This window comes from Pan paniscus, chromosome X, assembly GCF_029289425.2.
Source record: "Pan paniscus chromosome X, NHGRI_mPanPan1-v2.0_pri, whole genome shotgun sequence".
Lineage (NCBI taxonomy): Eukaryota > Metazoa > Chordata > Mammalia > Primates > Hominidae > Pan > Pan paniscus.
The window spans coordinates 55,069,874-55,082,166 of record NC_073272.2 but is presented as its reverse complement, the minus strand read 5'-3'; the positions used below and the strand labels follow the sequence as shown (position 1 = coordinate 55,082,166).

General features: G+C 42.3%; 1 protein-coding gene across 29 annotated transcripts in view; it reads left to right on the top strand.

Annotated features, from left to right (window-relative positions):
- The first annotated feature begins 270 nt into the window (after positions 1–270).
- Positions 271–12,293, top strand: part of HUWE1 (HECT, UBA and WWE domain containing E3 ubiquitin protein ligase 1) — a 150,399-nt gene continuing 138,376 nt past the window's right edge. For 7 of the 29 annotated variants that reach the window (XM_063601492.1, XM_055106727.2, XM_063601488.1 and 4 more), the window contains exons 1-2: positions 2,869–3,141; positions 6,810–6,947. The gene's annotated coding sequence lies outside the window, so the exon portion shown is untranslated. Of the gene's footprint in view, positions 433–652; positions 856–2,700; positions 3,142–3,177; positions 3,280–3,604; positions 3,646–6,809; positions 6,948–7,726; positions 7,801–12,293 lie in introns of those variants that run through there. The other 22 variants (XM_055106721.2, XM_055106724.2, XM_034950058.3 and 19 more) reach the window with 14 other exon arrangements.

Here is a 12,293-nt window from a genome sequence, read left to right as displayed (position 1 = left end):
TCCAGCCTTGCCCTCTTGCCCCACACTCCCCATTCTTCACAAGGCATCTGGCGAGGTCGTTAATTTTTAAAGGTAAATCAGATCAAATCATGTTCCCTTCCGCGGCTTCCACCGTGCCTCGAATCAAATCCCAATTCTTAGCGACCCTATCATCCTCTATGGTTGCATTTACTGGGCCTTGGGTAGCTCAGGCGCGGTCCCCTGCAAGGGACCCGACTTCACCGCGGAGGGAGCTCCCTCCCGAGGGGCAGGGGCGGGGCTTCGCGTGCGGTGGGTGGAGCCCCAAATCGAGTATGAGCTGAGCCGAAGCGAGGAGGCTTTCGACTGAGGGCTAGCGAGGGGAGCAGGGCTGGAGCAGGGCTGAAGCAGGGCTGAAGCAGGGCCGCGGACCCCGCACGCTCCTGCGGGCCCCGCGGAGCCATTGCGGCCGAGGTGAGCGTCTATCCCTGGGCTGGAGGGCGAGCTCTGTACGCGCGGCCGTTCTCGGTTTCTCGCGGGTGGCAGTGGCGAGGTTGGGGGGGGGAGTTCCCACGGGACCCTGCGCGGAGGCGCGGAGGTGGCGGCCTTGGGGAGCCTGCGGGAAAGGCTGCTGGAGGGGCAGGGCGGCCTGCCCCAACCCTCCCTGAACCCCGCCTCCTCTCCCCTCCCCCAGGCCTCGGCAGGCGCCAGCGGAGAGCTAGCCGCATCTTCGGGGGCAACCCGGCAGCTGCCGGCGGCGCGGCGAGAGAGCGGCTGACAGAGGGGATGCGAGGTACCGGCATTAGCCATGGCCAAGTGGCCCTAAAGAGAGAGTAGAGGCCGGGCCTTCAGCGTTTCTCACTGGTTCGAGGAAGGCGGCCTCAGAGGAGAGGGAAGGTGAGGGGCGGGCAGGCAGGCTTCGCGGGTAACTACTAGGCGTTGCATATATATGTTTTGATATCTAAATGGTACTACACACACACACATTCATTTCGACTAACTGCTTGTTTAAAAATCTGAGAATATGTCTTGTAGATCTTCTTATATCCGGGAATCCAAATTTATGTTGGGTTTTAAACAGCTGCATTGTATGATTGTACTACAGTTTATTTAACCATTTCCCGATTGATATACATTAGCTTGTTTCTCTGTTGGGGGAGGGAGGGGACTATTACAAGCAATGCCATAATGAATGGGTTTGTGTATATGTATCATGCCATGTATGAGTATTTCTGTAGGAGAAATTCTTAGAAGAGTAATCGCTGGGTCAGGGTGTATATGCATTTTGAATTTTGATAGATTTGTCCAAATTGCCTTCCCAAAAGCCTGTACTAATTTACACTCTTTAATGTTGTGCGAGAGTGCCTATTTTTCCACAGTTATGCCAACACGTATTATCAATCTTTGTAATTTTAGCCAATTTAAAGGGCAAAAAAATCATATGTCATTGTTTTCATTTGCATTTCCCTGATTACTGGCGAAATTGATCATATTTTTGTTTGTAAATAGGCAAATATCAATAGTTTATATAGGCAGTTTTCCTATCTATAAGCAATAAGCATTTTGAAATTTTAATAATAAAAAACCTGTTCGCAATAGCAAGAGAAACGAATAAAAATACCTAGAAGTAAACTATAAAACTTTATTGACGAATACCATAAAAGAACATCTGCATGAAAAGAGAAGGAATACTATGCTTCTGAATAAGGCTCAATATTTTAGTGATGTCCATTTTTCCTATATTGGTTTATACAGTTGATGCAATTTCAATAAATATACCAAGTTTTTTTGGAACTTACTACGATTCTAAAGTTCATCCGGGGGAAAAAAATGGCTAAGAATAACTGAAAAAAAATATTTTAAAACGTAAGTAAAGATAGGGATATTTGTACTACTGGCTATTAAAATGTACTCTAAAGGAACTATTTAAATTAGAACGGACAGAACAATGCATTAGAATGGAAAAGCCCACAAATCAAGCCAGATTGGATCCCAAGATTTATTGGAGAAACACTGTTGGCTAGACGTGGAAAAACTGCCATATTAAAAGCTTCAGGCATTTCCCCCCATCCCCGAAGCTTGAATATTCCTTTGAGGGCAGACTCCTTTGTTTGGAGAAAACCACTTTATTGGATCTTTTTGGTTATGCCAAGGTAAAGCTTCAGTAGTTAAAATTGGTGGCTTTGGAACTAGAACTAATGATATGGCCTTTAGTTAGATTAAGATGGATTCAGGTTAGCCTGCAGTGCGGCGAGGGAAGGAGTCTGGATAATGTAGGTTTAAAAATTTTTTTCCCTATCTAATGGGCAAAAAATGTTATGTCATTGTTTTCATTTGCATTTGTGTGCTTACTGTGAGATTGAACGTCTTTTAAATGTTAGTCCAGGATAATATGTTATTCCTGGAGACAGGTAACAATGGGGGACTCTTTGCTCCGCTTCCAGAATGGAGTTTGGCTAATTGGTACAGCCTTGCCCGGAAGCGTGAGAATAAACAGGTTGACTTTTTAAATTTTCCTCAAGCACTAGGCTCTAGACACCTAGATCGGGGGCGGAGGCAGTTTTCAGGACATGGCCGAGATTTGGCGCTGAGCTGTGTCATCGCGAGGTTTGGCAGCCAGCTCCGCAGTGGGTCGGAAACCTCGTGGTAGGCGAGATCCCTGCAGGACGGGAGGTTCCTCCCTTCCCCCGAAAAACTCCCAGTCATTTTCATGAAGCTCCGCCTTTCTCCTTTTTAGGAGTGTGCACCAGGTCTCGCGATATCTCATGTTTCCTAAAGGCGAGGCGCGGGCGGCATCCTGCGGTGAATTAAGAAGGTCTCGCCGAGGCTAAAGCGTAATATCGCGATAGTTCTCAACGCATGCGGGAGCCGGCCGTGGTAGGTTGGCTCCGCCCCTCACTGCTTCGTTAGTTTGTGCGTCATTTGCTTTTCGCTTCGCGTAGGGTGAAGCTGTAGCTACTTCGGCTTTGGTGGGAGGGAGGAGGGGTCTGGAAAGGGCTGGGCTCAGGCTTTTCCCGTCCGGTAGAGGTTCTCGCGGGATCGCGCGGAGGCGGCGGTGGCTCGGTTACTGATTGCAGTAGCCGCGGAGGCGGCGGCAAGGTCTTCGGCTCGTGCCGTTCTAAGCCGGAGAATTCTCGCGGGAGCAGGGTTACGTCCTCGTGGGATTCGTTGGCGGTGGCTGAGGTAGCTCGGGGGTGGGGGGTGGGGGGGCAGTGACTAGGGTCGGTCCGCCTGCTGTTAAGATGGCGGCGGAGGCTGATGTCTGTCCGGCCAGGACCCAGCACAGAGGTGTTGGCTATCTGCCTTTATGACGCCTCTGAGGTACCCAGCGTTAAGGAGGTGACGATTGGCGAAACGCCGGGGTGCCGGTAAACTAGACCTGAGGCGAAGACCACCTCGTTTCTTGCCCGTTGAGGCGACACCATTTCCTGGGCCTCGGCCGCGTGTGGGCCCGCCTTTGCCCCACCGATCGGTCAACGCCTCCGTTGTCGCCGCCGCAGTGGGCGGATTGGGAAGGGTGGGAGGGGAGTCTGGAGTTCGCTGGGGAGTGGGGTTGGGGGTTAAATTGAACGGTGGGAAAGAGGAGCAACCAATGAAGAGTGGCCCCTTTCCCCTACCTTTTCTGCCGGCCAATCTCCGTTCTCAGCACCTCCGACGACCCGGATGAATACCCTGGTTTTTCTCGAGGTGGGGTCATCTTCGCCAACTCTCGCGGTTTTAGAGCTAAGGCTTAGGGTTCAAGCAGTAGTGTCACTGGTGTACTCCTCCTCCTCTCCCCACACCCCTCCTAATTCTGTCGTCCCATCTAATCTTCATCTACGTGGATAGTTGAGGCTGGTATTTAAGGGAGGGGGGAGTCAAAGCTTTTCCCTGTGACTCCTTCCCCAGTTCTAAATTCGAGTTTAGCCTAAGTCCCCTAGCCCGCCGTGTCTCCCCCTTCCATTGGTCCCCTTGGCGCAGGCGTTGAATAGAGCTTATCCTGTTGCCTGCATTTACTCCATCTTTGTGGATGGAGCCATAGTAGCCTTCCATTTCCTCAAGTCTTCATGTTTGTATGACTCTGATCCGGATTTCTTAGCTCTGCATGCTGCTAAACCACTGTTAAGCGAAACTATGAACGGGTCGGTGTTTGGATATTGCAGTTTAAGTGGCCTTTTCGTTTACGGCCATTAGCCTTGCCTTCCTCATTCCTCCCCCTCAGAAGGCTGTAGAGGATAACTCTCCAGTAAACCCGCTTTCTGTCTTCCCTGCCTCTTCCATTTCCCCTGCAAGCCTGGGAACCGCCCCTTTTCCCTGCCTTGCTCTGAGTTTCTGGAGCCTCTTGGTCTGTGGACATCTATTTTTGCTGCTGAGCACCTCTTACCTGCTTCTCACTTCTTAATCTTTCTATCCCCCACTCCCCATACTCCTTTTCCAGGAGCTGAATCCCTTAGAAGGAAGATAACCTTCCTCTCAGGCTCCACTACATTTTACCCCTTCCATTTACTAGAAAACAGCATTGATTGTCCTGCCCCCCAGTCTGCCCTGTTCTTTATTTCCTCTTCCCCCCATGCCACCGTTACTATAGGCAGTTAATTCCCTAACATTTGTTTCTCCTTTGTAGATTACATGTTCAGCATTGTTTTCTTTTAGCCCCAGTGTTGCATAGATTGAGGAGATACCAACATTCCCCAGTCATAGGCGGCGGTCTGGTATGGTGAAATTAATAGTGTGTGTTTTGGGTTCACATTGAACCTTGTGACCTTGGGCAAATTTTCAGATTCTCAGTTCATCTATATAATGGGAATAGTTGTGCTTACATTAGAGGATTGTTGCTAGAATTAGTTAAAAAAAGTAAAATAAAATGTTTAGCTCATGGTAGGCACATAATAAATTAGGATTACTTTTTGGTGTAAGAATACATTGGTAGAGGTACCTGTGTCATATGCTAATTTTATGACCTGGGAAAGAGTAAGAGATTTTTGTTTCTTTAACTGTACATTCTTGGTGTATTTCTAGGCCAGATCTATAACGTTTATATTTTTTTCCTCATAGGCCAAACTTTTTATCTCCAGTGGTTCATGATGTTTGAACGTGATTCCCACTCTTTGTTTCCTTCTAATGGTCTAGGAATTTCAGTGCGTAATCACTATCCTGGAATGACCACCAGCCATAATGTTCCTGTCAAGAACCACACCCAAGTGTTCTACCTTTTGGAAGGGGTGCCTCATGCCCTGCCTACTCATTTCTTCCACTCCTTCAAAGGCAGTCTGTCCTGTCATTCACTCTACAAAAGTAATTTGGTGTCATGCATTTCACAGTGGTAAAAGGAACTTCTGTTAGCTTGTTTTCAAGTATTCATGCTACTTTTCCCCTCCCTCATTTGTTTGGTTCCTCAGATCAGTGTGGGGATCTGCTATTTGGCATCTTCTTACCTGAGCAAGATAATTCCTGTCCGAGAGAGAAAGATCATTTGGAATACCCAGCTTCTTTTCCATAGCAAATTACTGCTGGCTCTTTAATACACTACTTCCTGTTGTGTTATTGCCATTTTATATTTTCTAATGTACTTATTAAACAGATGTGACTATTTGACTTGGAGAAAGTTTTCCTTACTTTTTTTTTTTTTTTTTTTTTAAGATGGCGTCTTGCTCTCGCCAGGCTGGAGTGCAGTGGCGCGATCTCGGCTCACTGCAACCTCCGCCTCCTGGGTTCAAGCGATTTTCCTGCCTCAGCCTCCAGAGTAGCTGGGACTACAGGCGCGCGCCACCATGCCCAGCTAATTTTTGTATTTTTAGTAAAGACGGAGTTTCACCACGTTGGCCAGGATGGTCTCGATCTCCTGACCTCGTGATCCGCCCGCCTCGGCCTCCCAAAGTGCTGAGATTACAGGCTTCCTTACTGTTAATATATTGTTTAGACCAATATTAAAGTGTAGCATTTTACAATTCTTTTTTTTAACTAATTCTAGCAACAACCCTTTAATACAAGCACAACCATCCCCATTATTTTACTTCGGCTGGGTGATGGGAATTGAAGTAGAAACATGGTGGTGAAAAGTTTACTAGGATTTAAAATTTACAGGAGGTAACCATCCCACAATTAGCTGTATGTGGACTCTAGTTTTGAACTTCAGGGTCTGCTTTATTTAATTTGAAGTGCTTTGTAGGTAATAAAATTTTCTTCCATTTTCATTGGAGGGCAGGAAATCACTTTCTGTTTTGAGATTTTGCATTGGTGCATTTTACAGTGGGTTAAGCAGTGATCACAAATTTATTAAACCTCAATTTCAATTTGACCCTTATTGAGCAATAGAATAAATCTGGGAATGATAATCTAGGTGTGACCTAAAAGTTTAACTTATTCTAGGTAGATCTCTGAGAAGAGAGGAAGGAGTGACAATACCAAATAAAAACTTTGTCTAAGGTTCAATGGCAAAGTTCAACTTGAGTTGCCAGGATGTTTATCGTTTGTCTCCCAGTATGGCCAAAAAGCATGTATGAAGGTGAAGAATAATTTTTATATGTACAGTTGTTGTTTTTTTCCACAGAAACAATGAAACAAATACGTCCTTAGTGTTTATATTGAGGGTATAAACTTGTCTAAAAAATAAACTGTCTTCTATAATTTCATTTGGGTTGAGAACTCAGTTTTCAGGAATGTTGTCTAAGCGTTAGAAGTATTAGAGTTGTTGGTGCTGAATTCCTCAGTTACTTCTCAAAGCAGGTCCTAAAAAATGCAAATAGATATGTAAGGACTATTGCTTTAGAAATAATAACTAGTTATGTTTGAACATAATAGAATGGTTAACCCTCCTCACACACCCTAATAAATGTGTATCTCACTCCTCTCCCCCAACTTTTTTTTTGTAGGTCCTCCAGCAGCCTGACCTGAGTGGGTTAGTGATCCAGAGAAACCAGCAGGCCAACTTGGTCAGGAAGGTTCGGGAAGCTGTTGGAGCAGTGTGGGGAATTTCCCACCAGGATGAGTATGATTGGCTGTGATTTTAGGTTAGTTTTTGTAAATCTTGTGGGAAGTATTTGTATTTTACTTCCTGGAATGGAGATAGTAGGGGTGGATGTATTCCCATTCTGTAATGGAGCTACTTTGGTTTCTTCCATTCTCTGGATCTGATGTGGTACTGGTTGCTTCTTTTTTTAAAGTGGAGCTCATTACTGAATTAAAGGGAATTGTTTAAATGAATGATGTCTGTACATGATTTTTTAAATCACCCTAGGCATCGTTCAAAAAATAAAATTGCAAGGCATTATGTCTAACCAGTTCTTATTAAAGTTACGAAAAATTTCAAACATGCAAAAATTGAATAGTATAATAATCCCCCCACTTACCCATCACCAGCTTTAATAGTATCAACTTGCACATTCTATTTCATCTATACTTCTGTTTGTTTGGTTTTTTAAATTTTTTTAAATTGAGATGGGGTTTCGTCGTGTTGCCTAGGCTGGTCACAAACTCCTGGGCTCAAGCCATCCTCCCTTCTTGGCCTCCCAAAGTGTTGGGATTACAGGAGTGAGCCACCAGGCCCAGCCTGTTTCATCTATACTTCTAAACACTGCCCCCCTCAATGGATTATATTGGAATAAATCCCTGTCATATTTATTTGTAAAATACTTGTTTGTATTTCTAAAAGGCAAGGGCTGTTTAAATATAAGATCAAAACTATTATCACAACTGAAAAAATTAACAGATATTTAAAAATATCAAATATAAAATGTTCAGATTTCTCTGATTTTTTTTTAAGCTTTGTTTTTTTTCTTTTACAGTTTGTTTGAATCAGGATCCTGAGAAAGCACATTTATTGCAAAGCATTGATACAGCTGTTAAATCTATTTTAATCTGCAGGTTCTGTCTTTTGTTTTTTTTTTCTTCCAATTTATTTGTTGAAGAAATTGTCCTATGTATAGTTTCCCGCCCGCCATATTTGGGGATTACAGCCCAGTAGTGGTGTCTAACCCATTCTTGCTCAATTAAAGACCCTGGAGGACCCATTATAATGGAACAATGGCTATAATCTCCTGTATCCTAGTTGGAGTTGATAGTGCTGTCATGGGCACTATCCTAAAATAACTAGTCATGGATTCCTTTTTCTGTGGCAAAGTCTGATTTGATACCTGACTTCAGTTCCATGTCTTGGCCTTGCTCATTGCTCCACATGAAAAGTAGGCCTCCTGGTGGAAGAAGCTAGTGTTTCCTAATGACCTGATTGTGCCTTTGGGGTTTTTCATGCATGGTTTCAATTTCCTTAGGTGATTCAGTTATTTTTATACTACTTTATAATGTTGCTTTTTATTCTTTTGATGTTAGTGTCTCAGCTGTTCTGAACCATAACTTCTAAGCTATTAAGACCTAATAATGAGTTCCTGGCTGTCATACAGTTCTTGAAATGGCAATACTAAAACAATTTTTGAGAGCTTCTACTTACATGTTGATTTTCAGCTATTATACACAACCTTAGTTTTCCTACTGTGATTTTTCATTTCATTTCATCTGAAATTTATGTTTCCTTAGCATAAAGTCCTTTAAGGACTTTTAGGCTGCTTTATGATGATCTCACTATCTATAAGGTTGATATTCATAAGTACTTGGGCTTTTGGTGTTTTGCTGTATTATTCGTTGTTTCCTCAATGACTGGTTACTAGATGTTTATATATGTTAATGTCAGGAATAACTCAACTTTTAAGTCGTTTGATGTTTCATAGGTGTTGTTAAAACTTGATGTACTTGTTGACCAGCTTGGTCTTCTGGATATAGAAATCCTTTCAGGTAGTGAAGAAGTGGCTCCATGAGTAAAACAACTGTAGGTTTTGTTTGGGCTGTTAACCTGAGCATTTTCAACTTTTAAGTTCTCTTTAAAAGTTTTTAGTCATTTGGCTTTAAAAATTACAGTTGGTGGCATAGAATGATCCCATAATGTGATTTTACAGAAAGTTGGAATGTTTTAATTTATTATGAATGTACCATTACGTGGAGATTGGGATTGTAGATCTGATTCAGTCTGGATTGCTGATTGAACTAGATGAATGTTAAAATTCTTCAACTCTGAGATTCTGATGGTATAATCTTAGGTATTGAAAGACAGCAGTTTTTCCTTTCAGTAGTCATTAAGTAAATGGTGACTAAAAGTAGGGAGATGAATTATTCTGGAATGACCTTTCACTATAACCATTTAGATTTAAAAGATTGATGAGTCTGAGGATACTGTCATGAATTTATGTACCACCTTTAGCACAATCCAGGTTTTAGGTCCTCGTAATTAGATATCAGAGATAATTGCCCCAGAAGTGCGTGGGTATATTACATTTGGTGGCTGTTTATGTTTTGGAATGATTTTGGAAGATTACTTTGGGTACATTATTTGCTATGATTATTTTCTTATATTCCTGTCTATTTTATAGTGAGGCATGTTTCTCCTGGTCTTTGCTTTTTTTTTTTTTTTTTAAACTTCCAATATTCCTTATTACGGCATTCTGACAATTGAGTTCTTACAGGTGGAAAGACCTTTCAGCACAGCTATTAAGAACATGGACTCTGGAGCTAGATTCACAGAGTTCAAGTTCTGACTCCCATTTCTTACCAGGTGTGTCATGTTGTGCAAATTACTTAACTGCTTTGTGCCACACGGTCCTTCATCTGTAAAATGATGATAATACTGCCTGCCTTATAGAGTTCTGAAGAAATTTAGCTGAGTTAATGCATATAAAGTGCTTAGAACAATGGTTCTGAAACTTTAGGGAACATCAGAATCACCTAGAGGACTTCCTAAAAGATGGCTGGTCCCCACTCCCAGAGTTTCTGATTCTGTAGATCTAGGAGGGGCCCCAGATTTTGCATTTCTGATAAGTTCCCAGGTGATACTTCTCTATTTCCTGCAAATTGGCAGCTGGATCCAGAGGCTTGATAAATTTCAGGTTCGTTCCCTTTGGCAAATATATTGCGGGGGGTGGGGGGGTGTTCATTCACAACATTGATTATGTTATGATGACTTGAATTTTTTGGATCCATTAATTTGTTGGGGGGCTACAAAATGGTGACGTTCTGATGCTATCATTTTGTTTTCATCTGTTAGCTGGAATAATTTTGTTTCCCCTCATCTTTTATTTGGTTACTCAGCAATATAGTTTATATAGGAAGAGCAGGATAAATACTCAATTTTTTAAAACATTGCTTTCAAGATGATGAATTGGTTCCCTGTCATCTTCAAAAGGTTACACATATAAGTGTATATATAACTATGCATCCATAGATGTAAACATTTGATGGGTTTCAATACATTGCAGTTCTGATCCTTAGTGAAGTTCAAATTGCCCTTCTTGTGGCTAGTGGGACTCTCTTAAAGTTGGCTCCTGATTCTTACTGACATGCTCTCTAGTAGTCTTTGATAGCTTCCTTGCTATCTGGTATGTCAAGATGTTTCCAGGCGCATTCTTGTGCATTTCTGCCCCAGACCTGGAATCAGCTAATAGGATTAAGATAAAAGGTGAAGTCAAAAGAAATTCTGTTTTTGCCAAGGGTAGCTTGGAACTTTCTATCAAGTTCCACTTTTCTCTTTCCACTTAACCTCCCTAGCCTGCCTCTTCATTCTTCTCTACCTTTTTATTAGAGTTTAGGTGGAAAGGTTTGAGAAGCCTTGATAATCATAGGAAGATCATGGAGCCCAGGCAGTTCCAGATTTGGGGCCTGGCCACTTACTAGGTCAGTCAGTTTGGGCAAGTTAACCTATATCAGTTATGATGTGGGGAAATACCTTATTCATATGGTTATTGGAATTAAAGAGAAAATGTAAGGTGTTAGTACATGGTAGGTGATCAGTAGATGGTAATTTATTTAATGTACTATTTCACTTAACTCCTTCAACAGCTCAGAGGTGGGCAGTCAGGGTGGTGAAAATAATGGCCATGTAACAAAATGTGTCTGGACCCTTTAGGTCTGTGTGGGATCATCAGTGGTGAGGCAGGATAGGGTTTGTTCTTGAGTTATTTTGGGTCTGAGACTTTGGCCAGTGATAACTGAATGTTCCATAGAGTAGTTTTTCACTTTGGAACTCCTTAGGAGTCACATTTATACCCTCTGAAGGGTCTTAGCCAGTTCTGTAATGTGTATTACATTGGTTACCTTGATCTCTCTCCGTCTATACTGGCCCCTCCTATTCAGGGTGTTCAAGGTTCTGTTGTAACCTTAGTAACCTATAATAAGTATTCCTAATAGTCATCAGTATCACCACTGTTAACACATTTGAGCAGCACCATGCATGGCAGGTCAGCAAACAGGTAAATCTTATTTTTTTAAACATTACACATAATATCTAAAGTATAGTATGTGGCATGTAATAAGTGCTGCTCAATAAATGGAAGTCATTGTTCAGTTTTTAGCTTAATATATCTTTTTTTTTCTTTTAACATAACATTTACTGAATGTTGCTAAGTATAAGGAGTAAGGGACATAAAATGAATGAGACTTGGTCTCTGCCCTTGAGAAACTCACAGTCGAGTTAAGGACTGTGAAATCATGTTTAAAGTTCCTTAGCCTTTTCCTTTGTGTCATCATTTCTTCCCCTGCACTGTCTATGCATGATATAGCCTGTCCATTGTTTCTCACAGCTTTCCTAATTCTGTGTGCCTCCCCATCCTTTGAGACTGCTGATATGTGAGAAAGCCAACAATTGTCTTCTATTAATACAGGGTAATATCAAGAAAAACCTTTGGGCCAATATTGGATTTCAGAGTGGCACGTGCAGTTGACATTACAATACCAGTTTATGGTCTTTAGATGGGCCTGTACACCTGGGCTCCAGCCTCTTTCCTGTGCCTTTAAACTGCCTTACTTCCATCTTTCCTCCCCTATACCCTACCCTTAATGTACTTGGTACATAAAAATAGAGGCTCCCATACCCAGGTAGTGATCAAGTACAATGTAAAGAAACAGCTGTACTTCATATAAACTAGGATTCGAGTGGGCCTAGGGTATATCACTAAATTTCCATTCTTATCTATAAAACAGTAATCGGAAAGCCTATTTCATAGGTTGCTGTGAGCATTAAAGCGAGATGATGTATTTTTAAATGCTTGTAAAGTACGAAGATAAGGTCATTATAATTTATATAAAATACTTAGTAGCTATGTTACTTGGGGCAGAGTACCTCATCACTGAGCCAGTTTCCTCATCCTTTAAATGAAGATGGTGATATTCATTTAACAAATATTTATTGAGGACGTAGTCATTGCAGCTATGTCCTGGGAATACAAAGATAAGTGACTGGAGAATGTAGGACAGTGTGGTCTAGGGGAAGGAGACTTGCAAATCACACAAAAGGGTCAGTATGGTAATATGAGGAATGA